Raw genomic sequence first — 13,372 nt, 5'->3', positions numbered from 1 at the left:
TAGTGTTAGGTTGTGCTGCTAGGACAATTGTGCTATGAAGTTCTAGGAGCTAACTGGGTTTGTAGTTCTCCAGCCAGCCAATTCCCACTGATCTGCTTCACTGAAATACCAGCCCCTCTGGCTAGAGGATGCTTGTTTCCCAACACCGTGGTGTTTGCTTCCATGGATGTTGTTTTGTGTGTGTGAACAGTGATATGTTCTGTGTGTCTGTGCTGATGGTCAGACAGGTGGAATGAATAGTCATGTTCTGTGTTGCATGCATTCCCTGATGTGTTGGTGTGAACTGTGAGCTGTGCTGCTGTGGCTCGTTTACCATCTAGGGTTCATTAGGTCCGTAGGTTCTAGTGAGGGGCCATCCCTATTGGGATGATTGCCCAACTTGCAGGCAGGATTCAATTGGAAGTTCTCTTGTGAAAGTAGGGACTCACGAGACAACGAGGACCCTTGTCAGTGGGCTTGTGGGTTTAAGTATCTTGGCCAAAATACAAACTAATACCTCTTGCCATATCTGTTCCATCTATTTATGCATGCAGTTAGGCCAGGTGTGTGTTTTGGGAGTTTGTCAGTCTGGTTTATGTCTGTTTTCCATTCTTTGTCTGATCCACCTGTCCATTGTTGGACATCCGGTTCTTATTTGTTTGCCCTATCGATCTGTTGGTGGGCGGGCCTTTCCTGTCCTCACCCGGGCCTTTCATGTCCTTTTTGTTCATTGGTAGGTGAATGCTAGGACCTGTTATGTCTATCTGCCTGTTTCTGTGTCTAGCCACCTGTATAGCAAGCTGTCACATCCATCCTGACACCCCTGTACTACGGTAAGTGATCTCATCTTTCTATTGGCAATCCAGGACAAATGTAATACATAGCGCTTTGCCTTTTAAGTCCTGTCTGTGAGAGGGCTTAATAGAACACCTCACAAAATGCAATGTATTCCAATACTGAAGTATTGCAGTCTATTGTATAAGCAATCAAAAGATCACCAGTTCAAGTCACTTGTCATTATCAGGCCAGTGGATGTGAACCCACCTTGCCACATACTGGTTTGGCTTTGGGCTATCTGTGGAGACAGCACCTGAGGACCCCCGTTTTTCACTTTTAACCCCTCCGAGTAGGAAACAGTCTTTGCTATGAATTTCCCAGGCCATTACTCTGACAGATAGTCTTGGTGGTATGGCTACTGATACTATACAGGGCCAAGGAACAGTTCCTGAGGGGTGCAATGGAGTGTAGTAGTTTGATGGAGGTCTAGGTGGGCAGCACAAGTGCAGAAAAGAGGTCATGGGTAGGCAGCGAGTAATAATGTAGTCCATTAATCAGAGCCGAGGTCAGGGAGCACAGGGGTCAGAGTTGTCGAGGGTCAGACAGTAATCAAACCAGAATGCTTTGTCACAATGGCTCCAAATGATCGATTGCTTAGGACTCCTCACTATGGAAAGAATGTCTAATAGAGCAGAAGCAGGATTGGGATTGGTGGGGAACAAGTTTAGGGCATGCGTCCTGGCCCTGTAAAAAGAGAGGGCAGGAGTGCACGCCCTATGGGCAGACAATAAAAGTGCTAGTTCTGTGCAAGGGTCCAGCTGTCTCTCCCTAAATAGGGTAATACCCCAAACTGCATAAACCAGTCACTAGCCAGTATATGTGTATGCACATACCCCATTTTCCCAAAATAAGACAGGGTCTTAAATTAATTTTGCTCCAAAAGATTTAACTTTTTTACATGTATAGCTGCCTGGACACTATTTACATTGACTTTTTTATTGACTGTAAACCAGGGCCTAATTTTGGAGTAGGGCTTATAGTTCAAGCATCTTTTAATCCTGAAAAATCATTCTGCATCCTCAAAAATCCCAAAGAATCATGCTAGGGCTTATTTTTGGGGTAGGTATTATTTTCTAGGAAACAAGGTATATGAAACTCTTTATAAGGCCTCAGTCACACGGGCGCATCGGCACCCGCACACCGGCGCCGATGCGCCCGTGTGACTGACACCAGCAGACGGCCGTACCTGAAGACGGCCGTCTCTCTGCAGCGCCGGAGGAAAGAACATGTGATCGGCTTCATTGCCTGTCATGTGTTCTTTCCTCCGGCGCTGCAGAGAGACGGCCGTCTTTAGGTACGGCCGTCTCCCTCCTGCAGTCACACGGGCGTATTGGCGCCGGTGTACGGGTGCCGATGCGCCCGTGTGACTGAGGCCTAAGGTTGCTTTTAAGTGCACAGAGTGTGAGGGTTTGGGTTACTAAAGAATGTAGAAAATGGGCAAACAGAGAACCGTTAAATTAGAGATAGTGCTAGGCCTGACAAAAGAGATGCTGATTAACCTGGGAAAAAAAGTTTTTTTTAATTTTTAAAATGTTTAAACATTTTGTTTGCCCTTTTTTACATATAAGAGGCTTGATTGTCTATGAATTTGATCGCTCATATAATACACTGCAATACTTCCATATCAAGGTTCAGTCAGACGACCGTTTTTTTAAAACGCATGTTAGGTGCTTTGGCGATTCACATCTATTAGAACCAATGCTTTTCAATGAAAGTGGTCACGTGTGTTTTCTACATGTGAATAAAATTCGCACCTGTAAAAAATAGGGCAGCAATTCGCCAAACGCACCTAAACGCGCACACGCAGCTAAAATTCGTACATAAAGTGCAGTGCCATCGCTATCACCTGTTGCGGCTGTGACAGCTGCAGCAGGGGATTCCTTGGACGTGAAACCCCTGGATCCTGTCAAATTCAGAGGTTTCACCTTGTGGCCAATGGGGACGGCAGCAGCAGCGTCAACCCCATTGAGAACATACAGAGAAGATTGCGATCCTCTGCCACAGCTGTGACAGCTGTGGCAGAGGATTTGGTAATCTCTGCGGGGAGTCCCCTCATCATTGAACACTGTGACAGCACTGTCACAGTGTTCAGTGACAAGGGGACTCCCCATGTGGATGAAGAATTCCCTTGCCACAGCTGGCACAGCTGTGGCACAGGAGCGCAATGTTCTCCCATTTCTTTCAATGGTGCCGGCGCTTCTGCAGCCCCAGTGGGATGACAGCAAGCACTGCGTACATTTTCAGAGAATGGCTATAAATATAAGCCCTTCCCTGAAAATCATCCTGAGGGCTTATTCACATGAGAATATATCGGCCACCATTTCCATGGCATTAGATCTGATGCATTAGATTCCAATGCATCAGATTACACTGGCATATTCCCGCGTAAGAGCTCCCGGATGGCAAATATAGCACCAGGCGCTTTTATGCCAGGCAGCAAAGATAGTCTTTGAAATATTTTTGTGCCTGGAATACGTCGGCTGCTGCATAGGGGTCCTATGGGAGCCAATGACAGCGGCCGGAGAAGGGAGTTGGGAGGGAGTTTAGCAGCGTGACTGCTAAACTTCCTCCACCTTCTCTCCTCCTCTCTCCTCCCCTCTAGCTGTTTGCAATGGGAGGGGGCGGGAGGGGGGTGGAGCAAAGCTCCTCCCCCTCCCATTGCTGGCTGCAGACAAGGGGCGGCGAGGGGCGGGTGTTTAGCTCCACCCAAGTCCCCCTCACTCCAATTGCAAACAGCCAGAGGGAAGGAGAGAGGAGGTGAGCCAGCAAGGGGAGGGAAGGGGATGAACAGCATTGCGTCCTTGGTGTATATGCTCGGGCCCGTGCCATCTGAATGGGTGCACAAACATTAGATTTGTGCGCCCATTCGCGCATTTTTATGGTGACGGCGGACACACGTAAAAATGCCTACGCTTGTGGGAAAGAGCCCTTAGCTGTAGAAAAAGAAAAAAAAAAGTTAACTTACCTAGAAGCGCTGACCGACTCTTCGCTTCTTCCCCAGCAGTGTTGTTCTGTCTTCTGGTGGCCAGGGATTGAAAATCCCCGCCTCCAGATAGCACTGCCTCTTATTGGCTGAGTGCAGGGACCAATCACAGGCAGCACTCAATGGCTCAGAGCTGCCTGTGATTGGTCCCTGCTGGAATAGCACTGTTAGGTATCAGATTAGGCTATGCTTCTGGTTGGGCCTTATAGGAGTACTAAGATGAAAAACTTGAGAGCCTTCATAAGGCTGCCATGTCAACCTATTGAAACACAATCATATTGTAGGGGGTCAAAAATGTTCAGAGGGAACCCTCTCCCCTCTAACCACTCAGATGCCACTTAAAATCCATGGTCAGCATTAATTATTTTCAGATTTTCAAAAATGCTGAATTTTCTATAGAGCGGCAGCGGAAGCAGAGTTGTGGAAATGCCAAGATTAACTGCTGGCATTGAGACATTGATGAAGAAAAAAAATATTGTACTATATAGTAATCTAGCAGACTTTCTGATTGAAAAAAACTACTGAATAACATTAGTCCCCAGAGTTTGATTTGTGTTTACTGTCATAAATTCTTTTTTATTCTATGGTTCCATGATAACCTCAATCTGAGACCATTCTTGCAAAGGAATTGAAAGTCAGTTCATGAGCAAGAAAACGTGGAAACACTAATGATTGGAGTGTACAATAAATCTATATTAACTGTATAAATTCATGAACTTACAAAGTACATAAAGTGATATAAATTTTCCGTTTTAGACACTTGCTGATAACTTTACAAAATGTTTTCTAGGTGTTAAAGCTTTGTACTGACTAGTGCAGAAGTTGATTTATGAGGGCTGTCAGTGCATGTAATGTGAAGTTAATTTGAATCATTCTAGTAAAATACTACAGCTGATAAAAACACTTTTATAAGAGAGTCAAACTTTCCATGTCAAGGAAGCCCCTAAGCTTGATGAAATTGAATGCATATTCTTAAACATTACTTCTATCATTTTATCATATTGACACCTGTGAGACTACGGGACAAGTTGTATATCTATCATTACTTGTTATAAAGGTTTCCAGTTCTGTCATCGCTGACATGAGCTATTGTGTGGAATCTCCTGTGATAAGTATTATCCTGAAGTGACTATATTATCATTTATAATATTCAAACTTGAGAAGAGAAGAGGTAAAGATTCACCAAAAATCTCAAGAACTTTTAGTATACTTGGAATATATAAAAGAGAAATAATAGATAGATGTTAGAACATAATCTTTACCCTCTTAGTGACACGTTCACACGAGCATGTATTTCTGCGCGCGTATGTGCGTGAAAAAAATGCACTCCTCACTTATGCGGACAACATGTGAACAGGCAAAGTTTGCACATGGAACTATGCCCATTCACTGAAGCAGCTGCTCTATGAAGGTCCCCTCATCACCGAGCACTGTGACAGCACTGTCACAGTGTTCAGTGATGAGGGGACTGCAGCAGGGATAAAAGAATCCCCTGTCACAGCTGTGGCAGAGGATCATGGAGCTCTCCCATCGATTGAAAGCAATGGGATGAAGGCAACCCCTGTAGGAATTTTCCAGGAAGGGATTGAAATATAAGCCCTTCCCGGAAAATCATCTCTACCTGTTTGAAAAAAAAATTAAAAAATATATACTCACCTCTCTGACGCTGTTGGCTCAATCATGTCTTGTCCCTAGCTGCCCTGGCAGTGTTCTGAAGCTCTTTCAGCAGGCGGGAATTTTAAAATACCTTGCCTCCTAAAAGGCCTGTGTCTGATTGGCTGAGTCCTCAGCTAATCACAGGCAGTGCTCAGCCATTCAGTGAATGACAGCTGAGTGCTGCGTGGGATTGGTTAAAGCGCTCAGCCAATCAAAGGCAGCACTCAGCCATTCATTAAATTGAATGAATGGCTGAGCGCTGCCTCTGATTGGCTGAGCACTCAGCCAATGAGACACAGCGCTTTCCCTGGGCAGGAAAATGCTTCAGAACACTTCTGGGGATGCCAGAGCGAAGAAGCCCTGGAGACCGGACAGCGCAGCTAGGTGAATATTTTTTTTCCCAACACCTAGGGATGAATTTCAGTCAAGGGCTTATATTTAAAGCCCTTCCCCGAAAATCCCTGCAGTGGCTGCTTGCATCAGCGGCCCCATTGAAAGCAATAAGAGGACATTGCGTTCCCTTGTCACAGCTGTCACAGCTGTGACGGCTGTGGCAGGGGATTCTTTACTCCCCGCAGGGAGTGCCATCATCACTGAACACTGTGACAGTGTTGTCATAGTGTTTAGCGATGAGGGGACTCCCCGTGGGGAATATTTACGAGCAGCACGGACTCAATTTTCGCATTACTTTTTTTGAATATTCTCTTTTTGTACATTTTTAAGTTTTAAATAAACATTCCAAAACAAAGGGAAAAGCGGATATAGGAAAATTACAGAAGCAAAAATAGGGAAGTTGAAAGGCAAGAATAGAGGGGTTGCACTGTTACATACCAGATCTCTAACATCACTAATACATACATGGAATGACATCATGCATTCGGGATATGAAGAACAGTAAAAATAAGCTTCTTAGGCCTTAGTCAGACGGGCGTTTTTTCGCGCGATTTGCGGATCGCATGACGGATGCGCATCCGCAAATCGCGTGACCGATGCCCGAAAATCGCCCGAAAATCTGCTCCTAGCCGCGTTTCATTAGAAACGGGCTGGAGCTGTCCAGCGCATTGCATTCAATGGAGCCGGCAATACAGCCGACTCCATTGAAAGCAATGCGCTGCGGGCGAGTGTGGGATGAATTGTTGGGGAGGGCTTAAATATATAAGCCCTTCCCTGCAATTCATCCAGAAAAGTGTTAAAATAAAAAATATATACATACTCACCTGGTCCCGGCAGCCGGAGTTCCGCGCAGCCGGCCTGCAGTGGGTGTGAAGGGGGTGTGAGTCAGACCTGCCCCCTGATTGGCTCAGCGCTTAACACTTTTCTGGATGAATTGCAGGGAAGGGCTTATATATTTAAGCCCTCCCGACAATTCATCCCGCGCACGCCGGCAGCTCATTGCTTTCAATGGAGTCGACTGTATTGCCGGCTCCATTGAATTCAATGGGCAAACATCGTTCTTCTCTGCCACAGCTGTTACAGCTGTAGCAGAGAAGAATGATTTGTCTTCTATATGTTCTCAATGGGGTCGGCGCTGCTGCCGCCGGCCCCATTGAGCGCATATAGTGAAGAGAACAGGAATCGCAGATCTCAGATTGGTGCGATCTGCGATTTCTGTTCTATAATTTATCGGACGAGTGCATAAAAAGCGCTCATGTGTCCGATACCATTGCAAAGCAATGGTTTTAAAAAATCGCCGGACGCATGCGCATGCGCAAATCGCGCAAAAAAAACGCCCGTCTGACTAAGGCCTTAGAGTCACAGGCTCATTAATCAAGCTAAAAAAAGAAGAAACAAACCAACTGGGCAGTATAAGAAAAAACACCATAAAATGTCTAATGTCTAATACATAACTGCATATTTTTTAATGAAATAATTTTTAATCCCTGAAGGGAACTTGAAAATGCGTTTGCTCGATTATTAGTGAGTTCCCTGCATTACTTATATAGTACATTCTTCCAGGTCTATGACAGCAACCTATTAGACTCTGCTAGAAGGGAGACCTAATAGCCTGAGTTACATGACCGACATGGAGGCCTCTTCTGGCTGCCATTGGTACCCATTGGTACCTTGGGATCGCACTATGGAGTGCCAAAGAGTGACAAAAAGAGCCCACTATCCATGTCCTCTGCTTACATGCTGCATTTGCTATTGATTGTGACATATAAGGGTTTAAACTGCCAGGACCTTACATTTCTCCATTCTTGGAGGTTTCTCCATTCCTGGCTGGCAGTAGTCAGTCAAGCCTTAAAAGGATGTATATGCAGGCTTAAAGCCTAGTAGTGAGGTCAGTAAAAAGGTATATTGCGGTTACTAAGGGGTTAAAAGCTTAAAATGTAACTCTTAAAATAAGTATAAAATCTATAAAGACTGTTTCATCCTATACAGAGGTTACATGGGAGATTCCTCCATAAGCCAAAAGCCAATATGTCAATACTGCAATTAGGCTGGTGACACTAAACCAGAGACCTTTATGGTTTGAGTTGCCAAATAGCAGCAGGATGGGAAGAAACAATTCCTGTTACTGCTGGACCTATACCAAGTGGATTTTATACTAGTGATTTTGGGGTAACTGTTCAAGGGATGGGGAGGGTCACACTATATAGGATCTTTCCCCTCTATTATACTGTTGTATCATATTCTACCTACACATTTCTTTTTTTAATCAGATTTTTTAATTTTAATGATATGCGTCTACGAGGAAGTGACAATACGCTGAGGTCAGTATATGTCAATGGCTATGTCTCCATTCCAGGTTCAGTCCAGATATTATGACAATAATATACCAACATGGCTATTAGAGTGTTGTATTCAAACTTCACAAGCCCAGTTATACAAGGAATGCTTCAAGACGTCTATCCCAAAAGGTCATAGAATGCGACTCTAGGAGGCAGAATTTAAAACAGAGCACTGGAATATACAACATTGCCAGCATACAGTTTCTCCAGCTGAGTCTACGATCTGATGCCATCTCATTGGATGATGGCAGAGAATAATAAGTTTGATGCCTGCTTGTACGTTAAGAAAGATGAGAGCAGACAGCAGTGGGACAACCATAAGACACCCTCAGTCACCCACATTCAGCAGGCTCTCTTGGCTGGAAAATCATTAATTGAACCCTCACATTCCCCACTAACCCATAATGTTTTTGTTGATAGCAAATATATCCCATTTCTTTTCACCCTGTCCTCTCCATGCATAGTTTTCATGCCGGCCAAAATTCACGGCCATCTGAGGCATTGGATTCCAATGGATTCATTCACATGAATGATTTTGCGTCGCGTAAAAACATCACAGCAGAAAAAATAGCACATACGCGACTGAAATCAGCTACCGCGATTATACGCCGATGGAAAACATAGGTCTGGATCTATCTTTCGACCGATACATGCTGTGGCTCCCATTGACTCCTATGGGAGCTGGAAAAAAAAGGAAGGTGGAGGCAGTTTAGCAGCGTCCAGGGAAAAGCTTACAGGTGCTTCTATTTAGGAATTTGAAGTCATTTTGAGGATTTATGCTGAGTGAGCTATTTACGGGCTGCGGCATATTTTTTCGCTAATATGTTGTATCCAGCCATGTGAATGGACATGAAAACGCTAATTAAACTTGGGATTAGATCACGTCTTTTCTTCATTCATGCGATTTAACGGCGTATGGGCAACCGTCAAAACGCATACGCTCATGTGAAGGAGCCCTTATGTATCACAATATTAAATATGTGGACTCTGATTAACCTATGATCACTGGAATACCTGAGAACAAAGGTCCTCAAATTTATTTTCTCCTGTCAGATGGTAATTTACCTTGCTTTAATCACTTAGTTGATCACTTTTAGTTATAGACAACTGATCAGTTTAATAAACTGTTACTTCCTTAGGCCTCATGTCAACTTGCATGCACGGATTTCCCTGCTGAATCCCACAGTGGAGTCCATGCGTGCCTCCAGCCATGGAGAGGGAAAATACATTTTTTTACCTCTCCGGACGCTGAGGGTCTCTCCTCCGTATGACCGGATCTTCTTTTCTTCTGCTCGGCATGCCGGCAGTGTGCTGCACGAATGCGCCATGCACCCTTTTTTTAAAAAAATCTCCTGCTTTCCCGCGTATCCGAGGCACAGCACAAAAACAGATATGGCTGTGCCGCGGATCTGGATGGCTTCGATTGACTTCAATTGAAGCCGCGGGAGCTGTCCATGCGGGAGATCCACAGGAAAATGGAGCATGCTGCGATTTTTTTTCCCATGCATGCGACCCACACACCGGGAAGAAATCACATCCGCATGCTTTTAGCTGCCCTACAGATGCTACTGCATCCCTATGGGCAGCAAGATGTACGGATCTCCCGTGCGGGGGCCACGCATGGGTTTTATAAATGAAATCCGCACGTAGACATTGGGCCTTACATAATGCTGACCCACCCAATCTCTTTACATGTGGACGAGGAGGAAAAAGAGGGGCGGAGCAAAAGCCGTACAGTTCCGTTTGTTGTGAAAAATGATACTGTAAAAGTGGTGAAGAGAGTGAAGTGGTAACTTCAATAGTGAAGGTGCTGCCTGACCAGATGACGCACCACCTGGGTGGGCGTGATAGAGTAAGAGAATAGAACAAAAAAAATGGCAGTGGAGAAGGCGCAACACTCCAGGTTAAAGCAAATAGGAAGTGACCAAAGGTTTGGGAAACTTCTTTTATTTAATAAAGTACGTGATCAGCTCATGAAAACGCGTTTCGAGGATAACCCCTCGTCAGTTCAGCTGGTGTTTAAAACATACAAGCAATTGGTGGGTCCCAAAAGGGTTAATGATTAGATCTGTTTGCCTGTGGGATGCAGGTCAGCCAGGGCAGGAGCAGGAGAACTTCATGAGCTGATCACGTACTTTATTAAATAAAAGGAGAAGTTTCCCAAACCTTTGGTCACTTCCTATTCGCTTTAACCTGGAGTATTGCGCCTTCTCCACTGCCAGTTTTTTAGTTCTATTCTCCAATCTCTTTACAGGCAGAGCTCTAGACAATGAGATTTGCCACTAGATTTTGGAATATGTGTGTATGCCCTAGCTGCTAGGTGCATCACCCATTAGGATGTATATATGCAGGTGGACATGAAGAGTTTAAAAAGCTGAGATCCCATTTGATGAAACTAATATGACAACACGAACAATCGGATCAGGAGGAAAGGGTGCAGTTAGGGTAAGAAATGAAGGGCATGCAGCATTATGTCGCCTTACTTAAGGCAGTTACCCTATTTATTTTCAAGAAATCTTGCAGGGATTAATAGGATAAAAAGACAACATCTTTGACAACCAGTAGTAACAGATATTGTGTCTATCCGTCCTGCTACTATGTGATCCATCAAGCCATTGTGATCATTGAATTGGGGAGTTGCCAAAAAATATATCAGTGGATTCTTGAGGATTGTCTGATATCTATGATTTGACATTATATTTTATAAAACAATTGTGTTTTAAAGCTTGCATTCTTTTATTTGATTTTTCACTGTTTAAATAAACACATTAAACTGATGCATTAGCTTTTTTTCTAGTGATACACCCTATTATTTGTGTAATCCACACAACTTTTTGAAGTTGTTAACGTATTTTTCACTCTTTTTCACTCTGACCATCATGCCTTATCATTGATGTTCTATGCTAATTTTGGGGAAAAAATAAGGTTTTTTCCTAAAAATCCACTAATATTTATTTTCCACTAGATGGGTAATAAACGCCTGATTGCCCAGGACCCCACAGCTGGGACCTTCACAATCACTAGAATAGAGTTGTAAGTAGAGATGAGCGAACGTACTCGTCCGAGCTTGATACTCGTTCGAGTATTAGCGTGTTCGAGATGCTCGTTACTCGTAACGAGTACCACGCGATGTTCGGGTTACTTTCACTTTCCTCTCTGAGACGTTAGCGTGCTTTTCTGGCCAATTGAAAGACAGGGAAGGCATTACAACTCCCCCCTGCGACGTTCAAGCCCTATACCACCCCCCTGCAGTGAGTGGCTGGGGAGATCAGGTGTCACCCGAGTATAAAAATCGGCCCCTCCCGCGGCTCGCCTCAGATGCGTTGTGAGTAGAGATGAGCGAACGTACTCGTCCGAGCTTGATGCTCGGGCGAATATTAGGGTGTTCGGGATGTTCGTTATTCGTAACGAACACCACACGATGTTCGGATGTTCGTCTATATGCGCTCAATGGGGCCGGCGGCAGCAGCGCCAACCCCATTGAGAACATATAGAAGACAAATCCTTCTTCTCTGCCACAGCTGTAACAGCTGTGACAGAGAAGAACGATGTTTGCCCATTGAATTCAATGGAACCGGCAATACAGCCGACTCCACTGAATGCAATGGGCTGCCGGCGATCGCGGGATGAATTGTCGGAAAGGGGTTAAATATATAAGCCCTTTCCTGCAATTCATCCAGAAATGTGTAAAAATAAAAAATATATATATACTCACCTGGTGCCGGCAGATGGAGTTCAGCGCGGCAGGCTGCAGTTCTCCTGAACTGCTCTGAACAGCTGTGAGTAGTATTCAGCAGCCGGGGATTTAAAATCCCCGCCTGCTGAATAAGATGCCTCTGAATGGTCACAGCCTGACCAATCAGAGGCCAGCCCTCACTCACACCCATTCATGAATTCATGAATGGGTGTGAGTGAGGGCTGGCCTCTGATTGGTCAGGCTGTGACCATTCAGAGGCATCTTATTCAGCAGGCGGGGATTTTAAATCCCCGGCTGCTGAATACTACTCACAGCTGTTCAGAGCAGTTCAGGAGAACTGCAGCCTGCCGCGCTGAACTCCATCTGCCGGCACCAGGTGAGTATATATATATTTTTTATTTTTACACATTTCTGGATGAATTGCAGGAAAGGGCTTATATATTTAACCCCTTTCCGACAATTCATCCCGCGATCGCCGGCAGCCCATTGCATTCAGTGGAGTCGGCTGTATTGACGGCTCCATTGAATTCAATGGGCTAACATCGTTCTTCTCTGACACAGCTGTTACAGCTGTGGCAGAGGAGAACTTGCTGTGTCGTTCCCATCATTTTCTTGAATTGCCAAGATTTTCACACATGAAAACCTTAGCGAGCATCGGCGAAATACAAAAATGTTCCGGTCGCCCATTGACTTCAATGGGGTTCGTTATTCGAAACGAACACCCGAACATCGCGGGAAGTTCGTTTCGAATAACGCGAACCCGAACATTTTGGTGTTCGCTCATCTTTAGTTGTGAGATAGCTGAGGGACAGTGGTATCGAGTTGGAGCTGCTGTAGGGAGAGTGTTAGGAGTTAGTGTAGGCTTCAAGAACCCCAACGGTCCTTCTTAGGGCCACATCTAACCGTGTGCAGTAGTGTGGAGGCTGCTTTTAGCAGTGTTGCACTTTTTTTTTTTTGGGTATATCGGCCGTGCAGAGCATTGCGCCCTGCAGTAATAGTCCAGGGACAGAAGCGTGGAGGCAGGGAGAGCGTTAGGAGTTATTGTAGGCTTCGAGAACCCCAACGGTCCTTCTTAGGGCCACATCTAACAGTGTGCAGTAGTGTGGAGGCTGCTTTTAGCAGTGTTGCACTTTTTTTTTTTTGGGTATATCGGCCGTGCAGAGCATTGCGCCCTGCAGTAATACTCCAGGGATAGAATTGTGTAGGCAGGGCCAGAAGACATATATTATAGATTGAATATACGCAGTGGTCCATTAGAAAAAAATATTTGAAAAAAAACTATTTGGCCTGCCTGTCACTCTGCTCAGTGTTCTGGGTCCGTGTCTGCTGGGGGTAGTAGTTTTCCAAATAAATACGCAGCCAGCTAAGTGTTACAGCAGGCTTGCGCCAAATTATTTCCTGGCTCTGAAATCACCGGTCTGTTGCAGTTAATAACAGTGCAACACTGCAGTTCCGTGACACACACATCAGGGACAGAATTGTGTAGGC

The sequence above is a fragment of the Eleutherodactylus coqui genome, chromosome 5 (assembly GCF_035609145.1).
Source record: "Eleutherodactylus coqui strain aEleCoq1 chromosome 5, aEleCoq1.hap1, whole genome shotgun sequence".
In the NCBI taxonomy this organism is placed as follows: Eukaryota; Metazoa; Chordata; class Amphibia; order Anura; family Eleutherodactylidae; genus Eleutherodactylus; species Eleutherodactylus coqui.
Note: the sequence above shows the minus strand (reverse complement) of the source record.